A 13080-nucleotide genomic window follows, 5' to 3' on the forward strand; every position below is an offset into this window, starting at 1 on the left:
GAAGTGGCACTAGCAGAAGGAAATATAAAAGCCAAAAAAGAAAAAGGTACCATTGATCAGCTAGTTAAGGGTGATGATGAAATACTCTTACTAGGAAAAAGAATTTGGGTACTGATCGTCGGAAACTTACGAGAGAGAATTTTAGTAGAAACTCATAAATCAAAATATACAATGCACCCGTGTAGTGACAAGATGTACCAGAATCTAAAGAATGATTGTTGGTGAATTGGAATGAATAAAGACATTGCTATCTATGTTGCTAAATGTCTGACTAGTTCAAGGATCAAATAAGAACATCAAAAGCCAGCAAGCATACAACCCATCAACCTGAGATTCCAACCTGAAAATGGGATATGATAACTATGGATTTCATTTTGAAATTACCAAAAACTTCATAACAAAATAATATGGGTTATCGTAGACAGACTTACTAAGTATGATCTTTTCATTTCTATCCAAGAAACATTCACATGGATAGACTAACTCACACATATGTTGATAACATAGTATCATTACATGGTGTACCGCTATCTATCATCTTTGAGAGAGACAGTCGATTTTTATGAATTTTAGTATCAGCTCCGTATTTTTCAGGTTCAAGGATCGTACGGTACGATACTGATACCGTAGCGAGCGTTTTCATTATAAGTACCGGTACCCTATTTATTACGAATTTCAGCGTTAGTATTGGTACCGAGCTCGTCGTTAGTTAAAAAAAAACACTAACATTTTAAACAACTTTTAACAATTACAAATTTTCACCCTTATACTTCCATTATTTAAATAAACAGCCTAAATTCAATATATTATTCCATTTGGTCAGAAGAAAAAAAGGTCAGCACGTGTGAGCCTGGCCCGTGAGTTCATAGCGGGACCCACCTCTCCATCGTTTGCATCAAACAAAGCATTGAAAACAGACACACTTCAAGAATTACACATCTCCATTAATTTTTTATCTCAATAATTTTACTTGCTTTTGTGCAGCAGTCCATTTTCCTATTATTCAGTGACTGTTTAATTCTGCATCCAGGTTCATCATCATTTTGAATGAGATGTGAACCGCTTTGATTTCCGGGTCGTGGGTCACCTTATTATCATCATGATGTTTGTGATGATTGTCATGACATGACCCTAAAATATTCACTCAAAAGTGAAAATGACTCATGCCCAGATGAGAGAGAAACAAGATTCATCGTAGACCATGTCTCAATCCAACAGATAAGCCTTCTCCAGCTAATTTATTCCTTAAATTGAATGTAATTTGCTTGTTTTTGTGTATGCACACCAAGTGTTTGTGAAAATGCCCGTGTTATCAATTTCATCCGGGGTAGACGGGCAGGTGCTGGATATCGATACCGCGGTCAAGGACGGGGTGCTAGGAGGCGGTGCAGCCGGGTTCGGAGGCGGGTTTGCTGAGAAAATTGATTTGAAGAAGATGATAGAAGAGTTGAACTCATCGGATATACCGTCGGTGTTCATTTGCCCGATCTCACTCGACCCGATGGAAGACCCGGTTACGCTTTGCACCGGGCAGACCTATGACCGGGTTAATATCATGAAATGGTTCAGTTTGGGCCAGTTCACATGCCCAACCACAATGCAAGAGCTTTGGGATCATTCACTTACCCCTAATAATACTCTCCAAAAACTAATTCACACTTGGTTTTCGCAAATGTACTTTCGATATAAGAAGCGATCCGAAGATGTTCAAGGGACGGCGTGTGAGATTCTTGAGAAGCTTAGAACGGTTAAGGGCCAGGCGCGTGTGCAATCACTTAAAGAGCTAAGACGGGTCGTCAAGGATCATGTTATCGCGAGGGAAACGGTGGTTAACAAAGGTGGAGTGAGTCTGCTTTCATTGTTATTAGGTCCTTACACATCACACGCTATCGGTTCAGAAGTAATCTCGATTCTAGTTCACTTGAATCTTGACTCATCTTCGTGGGTGAACCTAATGCAACCTGCGAAGATATCATTAATCATCGACATGTTAAATGAAGGGTCCATTGAAACCAAGATCAATTGCACATTGCTAATCAAACTTTTAACCGAAGAAAATGATTTCCATGTCGAAAGTGTGTCGAGCCACGGTTTACTAGTCGGGTTAATGAGATTGGTTAAAGATAAAAGACACCAGAGCGGGATTTCGCATGGGCTTAGTTTAATCAAGTCAATATGTTCACATAATCAAGTTAAAACCTTGATGGTTAACACGGGTGCAGTCCCACAATTGGTTGAATTGGTACCAAGCTTAAAACACGAGTGTTTGGAACACGCCCTTTTTGTTTTGGATGATTTGTCAACCGTACCCGAGGGTAAACGGGCTTTAAGCGAGTGTTCAAACACCATACCGAATATGGTGCGAGTGTTAATGAGGGTTTCTGAAAAGTGCACACAACATGCTTTGTCAATATTATGGTCTATATGTAGACTTTCACCAAATGGGTGTTCATTGATGGCGGTTGATGTTGGTCTTGCTGCAAAGTTGTTGCTTGTTATTCAAAGTGGTTGTGATCCGTTATTGAAGCAACAATCGGCTGACCTGTTGAAGTTGTGTAGCCTAAATTATTCGGATTCGGTTTTCTTTTCTAAATGCAAGATCACAAGAACTATTCGTTGATGAATAATGGTGATATCGCATGTATAGTAGGTGATTCGGTTTGAGATTTGTGTTGAAGGAAAGAAGATTTTTTACCAAGGTTTTTTTTGTTATTCGGTTTCATGTTTCTGTTTTTTATATCATCTTTTGTTGTAGTTTATAGTTGGATTGATAGATTGTTGAGAGGCAAAAGTGTTATGTGCTTGTAGAACTGACTCATAACTTGGATATGAACAGAGAAGCATATTAGTGTAGCAGATGAATAATGCATTTTAAAATTGAAATTTATGATAGAAGTATGTTGTTTTGTTAAATCGATTGTCTAATTTGTTTAAATTACCAATTGATGGTTAGTTTTTTTTTAGTTAGATGTGAAAAACTCTAAAACACATTGCAATTGGCAGTCTAATTTGTTTAAATGCTCCACATCAGCTGCATTCCAAACAAATCATGGAATCATATCGTATCAAGTGAAGCTATGTGTTCTCAACAGGACATAATGCGGTGTCTCAAAACCACGGGGAAAATATATTTAACGCTAACCTAGTTTACTTAGAACCTGTTTGACACGTTTTTTTAGAACGTGTTTGACAATTGACACGTTACTCGGCCAGTCCGTTTTACTGTCTAGTTATTTACATATTAAAACATATATTGTAAGAAAAGTGATAATGGATGCATGGTTCATTTTGTGGTCCTGTTTCTTGGGTTTGGATAAAAAATGTTGTCCGTTTTTTACGGTGTAATTTTGTAACGGAAACAGTTATGTGATACTGAAAATGTAATGATTAAAAATTATGTTAATAATATATAATATATTGGTTTGGAAGTAAATGTGAGTAATAAATTCATGTCAAGAAAGTTCTGAGGGCATTTAAGACCTATAGAATATGAGAATTTCATGCACAAATTAAATTTTGACCACTTTTAATGTGCATGAGAGGGCCATGTTGAAAATAAACATTGCATGTGATATATATGGAAAATCTCAATTCATAACCCTTTTTTTAACCAAGTTTAAAACTATCCTAAATACTCGAGTTAGTCTTTTAAAACGGGATGTCAACCATTTGTATTTGTATTGATTTTGAAGTTTTAGGCCTGACTCGTTCATGAGCAATGTCAGCGAATAAACCCATCACTGTTGCAAATCCCCTTAACTCAGATTTCAAACCTGAAACTATAAGATCTCAAGTCGTAACCATTACCCTATGCATTTTGATACCATTGAGCAAATAATAGAAAAACCCTTAATCAAAAAGAAAAATCTTGATATCTCTTAACTTTTTTTTTTTTAAGATCCAACGGTGAAAAGGCCACCTGCCTAGATTCATAACCATATTTATGTGAGAATGAAGTATTTGTTTTTAATCTTTAGACTAAAAATTAAATAAAGAAAGTACGCACTTTATTTCTTAATTCTCATTTCTCACTCCTTTTCCCGTAATAAGTTTTTCAATGACAAGATTTATAATTATTCCACATGTATTTATGGAAAATAAAACATAAAAATCCTAACGACATGAACATTTGTCAAAAACATAGATTTCGCACGTCATTAAAAGTACAAATGTAAGCTAAACATACGGCATGCAAATTAACTAGACAACAATATTCATTTGTGTGTGTGCAATTGTGCATTACTCGGCATACGCCCAAACAAGAAAGACATAGCATACACAAGAAATAGACCAAATACTTTCATTTTATACTAGGGAAATACTTTGTGAAATATTTTGTTGGTGGCTATAATGGTTGGTGTTCGATATTGTGGAATACCCAGAAATAGGCCGGGTTTCTTTGTATAATAAAGTCAGGGCCGGCCCTAGGGTGGTGCTGGGTGGTCGATGGCCCTAGGCCCGACACCCCGTTAGGCCCGAAACTTTTTTTTAAATTATATGTATTTTTTTGAAAAACAATATGTATATTTATTGTTTGAACTTAAAAATATAACAACTAGTTTGATTTAGTGACAATAGGGTATGACTCTCAACCAAAAGGTTGTGGGTTCTAATCTCATTTGAGACATGTTTAATCCTATTTTTATTCAAAAGATTTTTATACAAACCAAATCATAACCAAGTAAGCACATTTAAAAATTAGATTGTTTAAACACAACAAAATACTCCGTTTACTTAAGGCCCAAAAAAGTTTTCGCCTTCAGCCCAAATTTTTTTTCGAGTTCACGGAGCCAGCCCTGAATAAAGTCCGTGCTACTAAAAAAAGGCCTTCAATGACACGCATTGCATTAAAGGGACCTTATTACACGCAAATGCGTGTTATTGAAGCCTCTATCATAAATTGAATATGACATGCTTCTCGCATGTCATATTTCATGACATACTTTAATGACACTCATTTGTGACATACCTTTTCGACATGCATTTATGAGGCACTTCCAATACTGGTGTTTACGACACCAATTAATGACATGCATTTATTTATGCATGCCATCAAATAATTGCTACTACCGATGGATCACACGCAAAGAGGTGCAAACTGCACTCAGGAGGATGGGAAGGGCTAAGGCGTTCGGCCCAGACAACATACCCATCGTGGTGTGGAAGTGTTTAAGAGAAGAAGGAGCCATGTGGTTAACTACTTTGTTCAATGTTATCCTCAAATCTGGTAAGATGCCAAACCAATAGAGGAGTATCGTCGTAGTTCCTATCTATAAAAACAAAGGAGACGCCCAATGTTGTGGTAACTACCGAGGAAGCAAGCTACTAAGACATATTATGAAGCTATGGGAAAGAGTGATTGAGGCTAGACTTAGACGGGAAATCCAGGTTACAGTGAACCAATTTGGCTTCATGTCGGGGCGTTCCATCATAGAGGCAATATACATCATAAGAAGATTGATGGAAAAGTATAGGAGAAGAAGTGCGACCTTCATATAGTGTTTATTGACCTAGAAAAGGCGTACAACAGCGCGCCACGCCAAGTGCTTTGGGAATGCCTAGATGGTCGAGAGGTCTCGAGGAAATATATAGAGATAATTATGGATATGTATGCCAAGAGTGCTACAAGTGTCGTTGCACCCGTGAGGGATACTGACCTCTTCCCCATCAAGGTAGGCCTTTACCAAGGGTCAGCGTTGAGCCCGTTTATTTTTTGCAGTAGCCTTGGACTAGTTATCAAAGATGATTCAGGAGACACTCCCGTGGTGCATGATGTTCGCAGACGATATTGTGTTAGTTGCTGAGACAAAACAAGATCTTAACATGAGACTTGAGGAGTGGCGAACAACCTTAGAGAGAAAAGGTTTAAGGATTAGTCGCTCTAAAACGGAGTACCTACACTGTGTTTTTGGTGGAGTAAATGACAATGAGGACATACAGATCAACATTGAAGGGCAAGTGGTTCCGCAAGTAACGAAGTTCAAGTATCTAGGATCGTTTGTCCAGACTCCAGAGCGATGGGGAGTTAGACAGTGATGTGCCCTATCGAGTTTAGGTAGGATGGTGTAGATGGAGAGCAGCCACAGGTGTATTGTGCGACAGGAGATTCCTAATTCAACTAAAGGGAAAGTTATAGGGTCGCACTTAGACCTGTAATGTTATATGGAACAGATTGCTGGGCCATCAAGAAGGCACAAGAGCGGAATATGGAGGTAGCATAGGTGAGAATGCTACGTTGGATGTGTGGGAACACAAGGTTAGACCGAATAAGAAATGGTGTGTTTCGGGAGAGATTAGGGGTAGCTAACATATCAGACAAAATAAGAGAGTGGAGATTGAGACAGTTTGGGCATGTGAAGAGAAGACAGATAACGAATCCTGTTAATTAGACCGTAGAAAGCATTACTATAGAGGGGAGGAGGGGTAGAGACCGACCTAAATTGACTTGGGATGAGAGGATTAGGCATGATTTGTTAGACCTAAACCTCTCTGAGGACATGGTTGAAGATAGGAATTCTTGAAGACGAGAATTAAGGTTAATGATTTTTAGGGAGATAGTTATAACTTAGGGGCTTCTCTTTAACTTATTTTTAGTCACACGTCATTATGTTAATTTCTTTTCATATATTATGTAGTCTCTTTTTTGTATTTTATTCTTATTATTTCAATACATCTATATATTATTATCATTATTATTACTAAGTGCTATTAGTAATTATATTACTGTTGAACTTTGATTGCCTTTTATATTCTTCCATACATATATACATATGATTGTTAGAGCTGAGGGTTTCTCTGGAAGCCACCTCTCTATTCTATTGAATAGAGGTACGGTGTGCCTACATCTCGCCCTCCCCAGACCCTACTTATAGCTTTGCTATTGGTGAGATTTTACACTGGGTATGATTGATTGATTGATTTTTTTTTCTGCTTTGCATAATTAATTATATTTAAATTAGTGACTCAAAATATAGCAACAAAACTATACATTCTATTTCTAAATAATATTTAAATTAGTGACTCTAAATATAGCAACAAAACTATACGATAGTAAATCTTTTGTGAGGAAATATGCAAATTGGTGAGATGAAGGTACATTCAACACAAAAACCTGACAAATGACAACACATTCCTTCAAACGTGTAAATCTATTTCTACATGTTTAGTTCTTTGGTTCTTTACAATGTTTGAGGCTAAATACACAACAATGACATTGTAAAAAAAATACAATTGTAGCACACGAGACACAGGACAACGCAACTTAAGAAGGATACGATGAAGCGAGGCTGCTTCAGCAATTACATTGGAAACACCATTTTGTATTCAATTTCTGCTCAAGGACAAAGAAGATATGTTAGTGCTTGGAGGAACAAGACACCAAGTTATTGTCTAGGACGACGTGTCACACCCCGGTAAAGCGAAAGCACGAGGTTTGAAGAAACATGATATCATCGCGTATGCTTATAAAGATAAACACACGCACACACATATTTTATTATAATACTAAAACGTAACGGTTACAAACTTGGGGGCTCTAAGCCATATTTTACATTACAAAACTATTCTAAATCTTCAACATCCCTTCAAAGTTTATTACACATAATCATACTTACGTTTATTCTTGACCTGAAAAACATGGATGAAAACGGTCAACCAAACGGGTTGGTGAGCTTGTAGGTTTTATCTAACAAATTCAAACAAAACAAGTTATTAAAGTATAAATATATATGCAAACAAACCGTTAATACTGATAAGCTCACGTCACAAACCCTAACTCTAGTCTACCCTTCGACTTGTCTATACCAGAACAAGTTGTATAAATAACGTACACTCATGAGGACTGGAGCGACCAATCAGAACAGGGGTTTGGCGGGCCCTAATAGTACTATTCACGTTATTTAACGGCTCCCGCGGAGTTAATTGCTTCGTGTTAATCAAGGGATTTTATTGGTATACAAACGAACAGCTTATTTACGTATTAAGTTTATTAACGCATATATATCAACTTTTAAACTTCAACAATAATAATCCATGTTTCCCCCAAAACAGTTTTAAAACATTTAAAAAGCTGTCTACAAGAACTCACTTTCGATTACGAGCGCCTAAAGCGATCGGTTGGTGGAGAGGGTATTTGATCACGAGTCTACATCCCAAATATGGTTTAGTTAGGTTTGGTACTAAAACATCTAAAGTTAAATAACAACAAAACATAAAACACGACTTTAACGACCAAACACGATATATGAATAGCTATTTATATTAATAACTGTCCGCATTCCATAAGGTATACCTTTATAACTATTTTATAAAGCACAAGTGATGGTTTTAAAAGCATGTATAATGTCGGGTTTTCTTACTTTAACCAAACCGGTTCGCTTGGTTTCGGTTTCAAAAGTTATAAAATTTTTATTTTCTTAAAAATAAAACAAGTTAAACTTTAAAATAAATTTATTTATTTTAACATTATTAATTCGGTAATTTATTATTTGTTTTATAAAAACATTAAGTTTTATATTAATAAAGATTACTTTTAAAAAAATCACTTTTATTTACCATTAAAGTTTATTAAGTTTTGTTAAATCATAAAATATAATCAAATGAATTCAGAAAAATTTCTAAAAATTCACATATTCTTATTTAGTTGTAAAGTTTAAGTAAAACAAATTTTTATAAAATTTGAAGTTTTTATCATATGTTTTCCGTGGTAATAACTTAATGATACATAAAACAAAGCAAAATTTGAAAAACATATTTTCCAATGTCCAAATATCATGAAATTTTAATTTGAACATTTGTACACCAAAGTAGAGTTCCTAGAAAAATCTGAACTCATTTGGACTTTCACAACTTGATTTTCTTAATTTTTGCTTTATTTTATATAACTAATTTAAAATCATATCAAATCAACTCCAAGCTTCATAAAAATTTAAACGAGTGTTTTATATAATATAGAGAAGCTAATATAAAAATTTTAGAATTTTTCAACACTCTAAAGGTAAACTTTCAATTTTTCATTAAAATTCGACATGATAGCAACTAGTTTAATCCAAAACTCAAACATCAAAGCTCACCGCTTAATTTTCTTAACAAACACTTAATATCTACTGATAAACAACAAAAAATAACCAAAACAACAATAAATGCATTTATTTGGATCAAAAGTGTGTAGCTTTCTCAAACTAGTACATGTATGCTTTAACTAGTTGTACATTTTGTGTTGTTCTTTTTCAATCATAAAATTTTACAAATAAGAACACAAATTTCAGGAAAATTTTAAAATATTGACATGTTTGTATAAAATTTCATTAAAAACTTTGATCATACTAACATTGTTTATAAAAATTTTCTTTATAAAAGTTACATCTTAACTCATGCATGTACCACTTTTATACATGGTTGTTTTATGTTTTGATCTTGGTTATTGAAGAAACACTAAGTGAACCCTGGACAGATTATAGATAATCTGGACAGATTATAGATAATCTGGGGGTTAAGTAATGTTTCCCACGGATGAGGTCTAACTGAGAAGGCTGTTCTTCAGGAGACCTGCAAAACAAACACCGTAAGCTCGTCACTGAGAATGGGGGGGTTCCTCCTTGTGACCACCCTCCGGCGTGAGAATCAGACTAGGTTGCTCTGAATATAAGTGTGTATTAAGAGATTGCTAGATAACTGGGTAGCAGATGATCTTACCATTCCAAGATGTTGGAGTATTTATAGCCGAAGGTAGGTTAGAAGGTATAGCCGGCTGAATAGTATTCCTGTTCTACCAACAGTGGACTATGCACAGGCCATACTGGTTGGTGGATAGGTTACGGCCAACAGTAACTGTGTCGGCTGCACTATTCCTCCAACTGTAGATTATGCACGTCCTACCTACTGTGGATTATACGCAGGCCATGCTGGTTGGTGAATAGGTTACGGCCCACAGTAACACTATTTCACCAACTGTAGGCTGCGCATGCCCTGCAGTAAGGGTTGGTGAGTAGGCAGCGGCTAATAGTGACAAACAGTACTAGAGGGTGCTCCTCCTCGTACTGTTGTCGGTGAGCTGTCACCCTGTGATTGGCTCATGGGCTGTTCTGGTCAGATTGTCTGTCCTATCCATACCTTGGTAGGTATAGTACAGATCTTTCAGAATCATACGGACTGTCTCATTTTGGCGGGATTGTTCCCGTCTTGCTCATTCCTTCATGTGACTACTGAAGTATCTATTGTCTTGTGCGTGTAGCCCTGCTGTCTGCGGGTAGCCTTCCCTGATGGCTTGTATCCGCAACTGCGGGAACAGGCGGGGTACTTCACCATTGGGAGGCTTTCCCTGCGTGTCCAGCTTGCGTACTGCGCGTAAGGTTATCTGAGCATGGTGGGTCCTGCGGAAGCAGATGGCCTTTGCGCAGACGTCCCTGTTCAAGGTGAGTCTTGCGGGACCAACTGGGCTCTGCTGGGACCTACCTCTTCAAGTCCCCCCAGTCCAATGTTCCTCTCATGAATGTTTAATAAAGTGAGGTGAACTTTTGGACTTTGAGCAAGGGGTTTTGAAAAGGCTTTTAGTTTTAAGGTTCTCCGTGGGGATTCTTCCCGCGGGTTTCCTAGTGTCACTTGCAAAAATTCCCGATTTTTTTTTTTGCTTGATCTTTGGGTATGATGCGGGTAGGTATGTAACCTTCTCGCAAGGCAGGAGCGTTGAGGCTTACTTGTATATAGTATCCATGAGGTTCTGGTGGTTTTCAACATAGTGATCAATTATGCTAAGACCACCAATTCCATTACGGAGTTTCAAACAATATAATTCTCGACGTTCCCGTTATGCGGGGATGTTATTCCTCTATCCGCAAGCATTGCCTAGAAGATCCTTCTTGGTTTCAATTCTCTGCGGGTGCTAGGTATGTGAAGGGTTTTGCCTTAACACTGTACCCGCACCTGTCTTATAGTTACTTGGTTGCCAAGGTATTCTTTGCTTCAATTCCCTGCGGGTGCTAGGTATGTGAAGGGTTTTGCCTTAACACTGTACCCGCACCTGTCTTATAGTTACTTGGTTGCCAAGGTATTCTTGGCTTCAATTCCCTGCGGGTGCTAGGTATGTGAAGGGTTTTGCCTTAACACTGTACCCGCACCCGGCTTATGGTTACTTGTTTGCCAAGGTAAGGGGTGTTTTCCCTCTTACTTTTGAATCTTTTTTGAATTTTGAATTTCAAAATTCGAAGAGTTGGTAGAAAGATAGGAACAGTCCAAACGTCTGAAACGTCGTGCGACGGTTTCTTCTGACTGTGTCAGGTCGTGCAGGAAGTTATGGTGACGTGACATTATATGGTCATTCCAGTCTCTTTTTCAGGCGCGTGGGCGCGATTTTTCGGGCGCGTGGCCGCGAAATTTCTGGCACACGTCCTGTCAACAGCTGTTGCCAGCCTGCTTTATGCCACGTGTCATAGTTTCATTGCACCTTCGATTTCTCTCTCCTCCGCATTAAATTCATCGCATTAATTGCGATTAGTATATAAAGGGGGAGAGGGCTGTTTGCAATCCACACTTTCACCCTTCTCTCCTTCTTCTTTAGCGATTTCCGGCAAATACTCCCCTTTTCAGGCTAGCATTTTCCCGAAATCGCTTTCTTTTTTCTGCACAATGTCTTTTCGTGATCTTGAGTCTTCGGCCGATGACAAGAGTACTGCTGGTGAGTGCCAGTGTGCTCTCCCCGGCGATCAGTACCGGTATGTTGTTAGGAAGTTCATGCTCGATCCTCTCGAGCCTGAGTTTCCTGAACCCCATCAGACCGTGTACGATGCCCCCAGTGGCAAGATCGGGGTATATGCTGCATTCTTTGTTTATGGGAGCCTTAGGTTCCCATTGACAAAGTTTGTTTACCGTGTCCTCGAAAGGCACGGTGTTCATCTGACCGAGCTGCACCCAATGGCGATCGCGAAGATTCGCCACTTCGAGTGGGTGTGCCGGATATTGGGTGTTGAGCCCTACGTGGACCGCCTGATGACCTTCTATACTTGGAGGTGCATCCAGGGCTGGTACACCCTGACAACCCAAATCAAGGGTTTGAAGATTTGCGCGACAGAGCGCAGTCTCCGATCGTGGAAGCGGGAGTTCTTCTACATTTCTGCTCGCGCCGTCCCCATTGCCATGAAGTTTAAAAATGGCCAAGCCATTCCGAGCCACCACGCTACAAACTACCAGGAGGCGGAATGGTTTGCAAAGATATCCCTGGTCCAATCTCCGGTTTTCCGGTTTCCTGAGTCTGGGATGGTGATGTTGGGGATGAGCCGAGTGTGGAAGGAGGCTGACGCGCAAAAGGTTCCAATCGTCCTCGAATACGGTTCGAACTCTATCCCTTACGGTATGCTCCGTTTCTCTTTGCTTATACGAGTTTATCTTCTAACTGTTTATTTTCTTTCAGAGGGGAACAACTTGGAGTCGCTCCTGTACCCGCGGGAAGCTGACGGTCCCGCGCGGATGGGTACTCGTGCTCTAGACGAGAACGAGTTGCCTATCCTGGAACAAATGGCGGATCGGTTTGTGGAGGTCTATCCGCCGGGCCAAGAGATCCTGAGCCACCGGCGGCCAGGTAAGGCGATATTCTATCCTCAACCCCTCACTGCTGTACCTGCTGCTGGAATTCCTTACGTCCTTTCTTCTTCTGAGGAATCCGCAGATGGTCCTCCGCTAGTGCGGAAGAGGAAGGCTGCCGGCGGGAAAGGGAAGGAGAAGGTGGCCTCCACAGCTGATCCGGTGCTTCTATCTGACACCGAGTCAGATAATGAAGATGTGGCGGGGAACCCCGGTGGTGAGAAGACCACTGCTCCGGAGGCTACGACTGTTACCTCCGGAGAACCGACGACGACGGTGACCGGCATCAAGAGACCGGCCCCATCGGGCTTGTCCCCGCCCCTCCGTACGTTCAGGCTCAAGAAAACCCGTAAGTACAAACATTCTTCTTGTAGATTTATCACTTTATAAATTTGTTAACACTTATCTTCTTGTGCAGGCGTGGATGTTGACGCATTCCAGGGTGGAGCGCAGGGGAGTACTTCTCCGCCAATGACGGTAGGCTCGGTCAGCCTACCTGAGGCGTCG

General features: G+C 39.3%; 1 pseudogene; it reads left to right on the forward strand.

The window, feature by feature from the left end:
• The first annotated feature begins 1300 nt into the window (after window positions 1-1300).
• LOC143609057 (U-box domain-containing protein 30 pseudogene) lies at window positions 1301-2713 on the forward strand (annotated as a pseudogene).
• Window positions 2714-13080: the final 10367 nt, after the last annotated feature.

Source organism: Bidens hawaiensis, unplaced genomic scaffold (assembly GCF_021521415.1).
Source record: "Bidens hawaiensis isolate Kalapana, Puna unplaced genomic scaffold, B.hawaiensis_p1.1 tig00002181_1, whole genome shotgun sequence".
Classification (NCBI taxonomy): Eukaryota; Viridiplantae; Streptophyta; class Magnoliopsida; order Asterales; family Asteraceae; genus Bidens; species Bidens hawaiensis.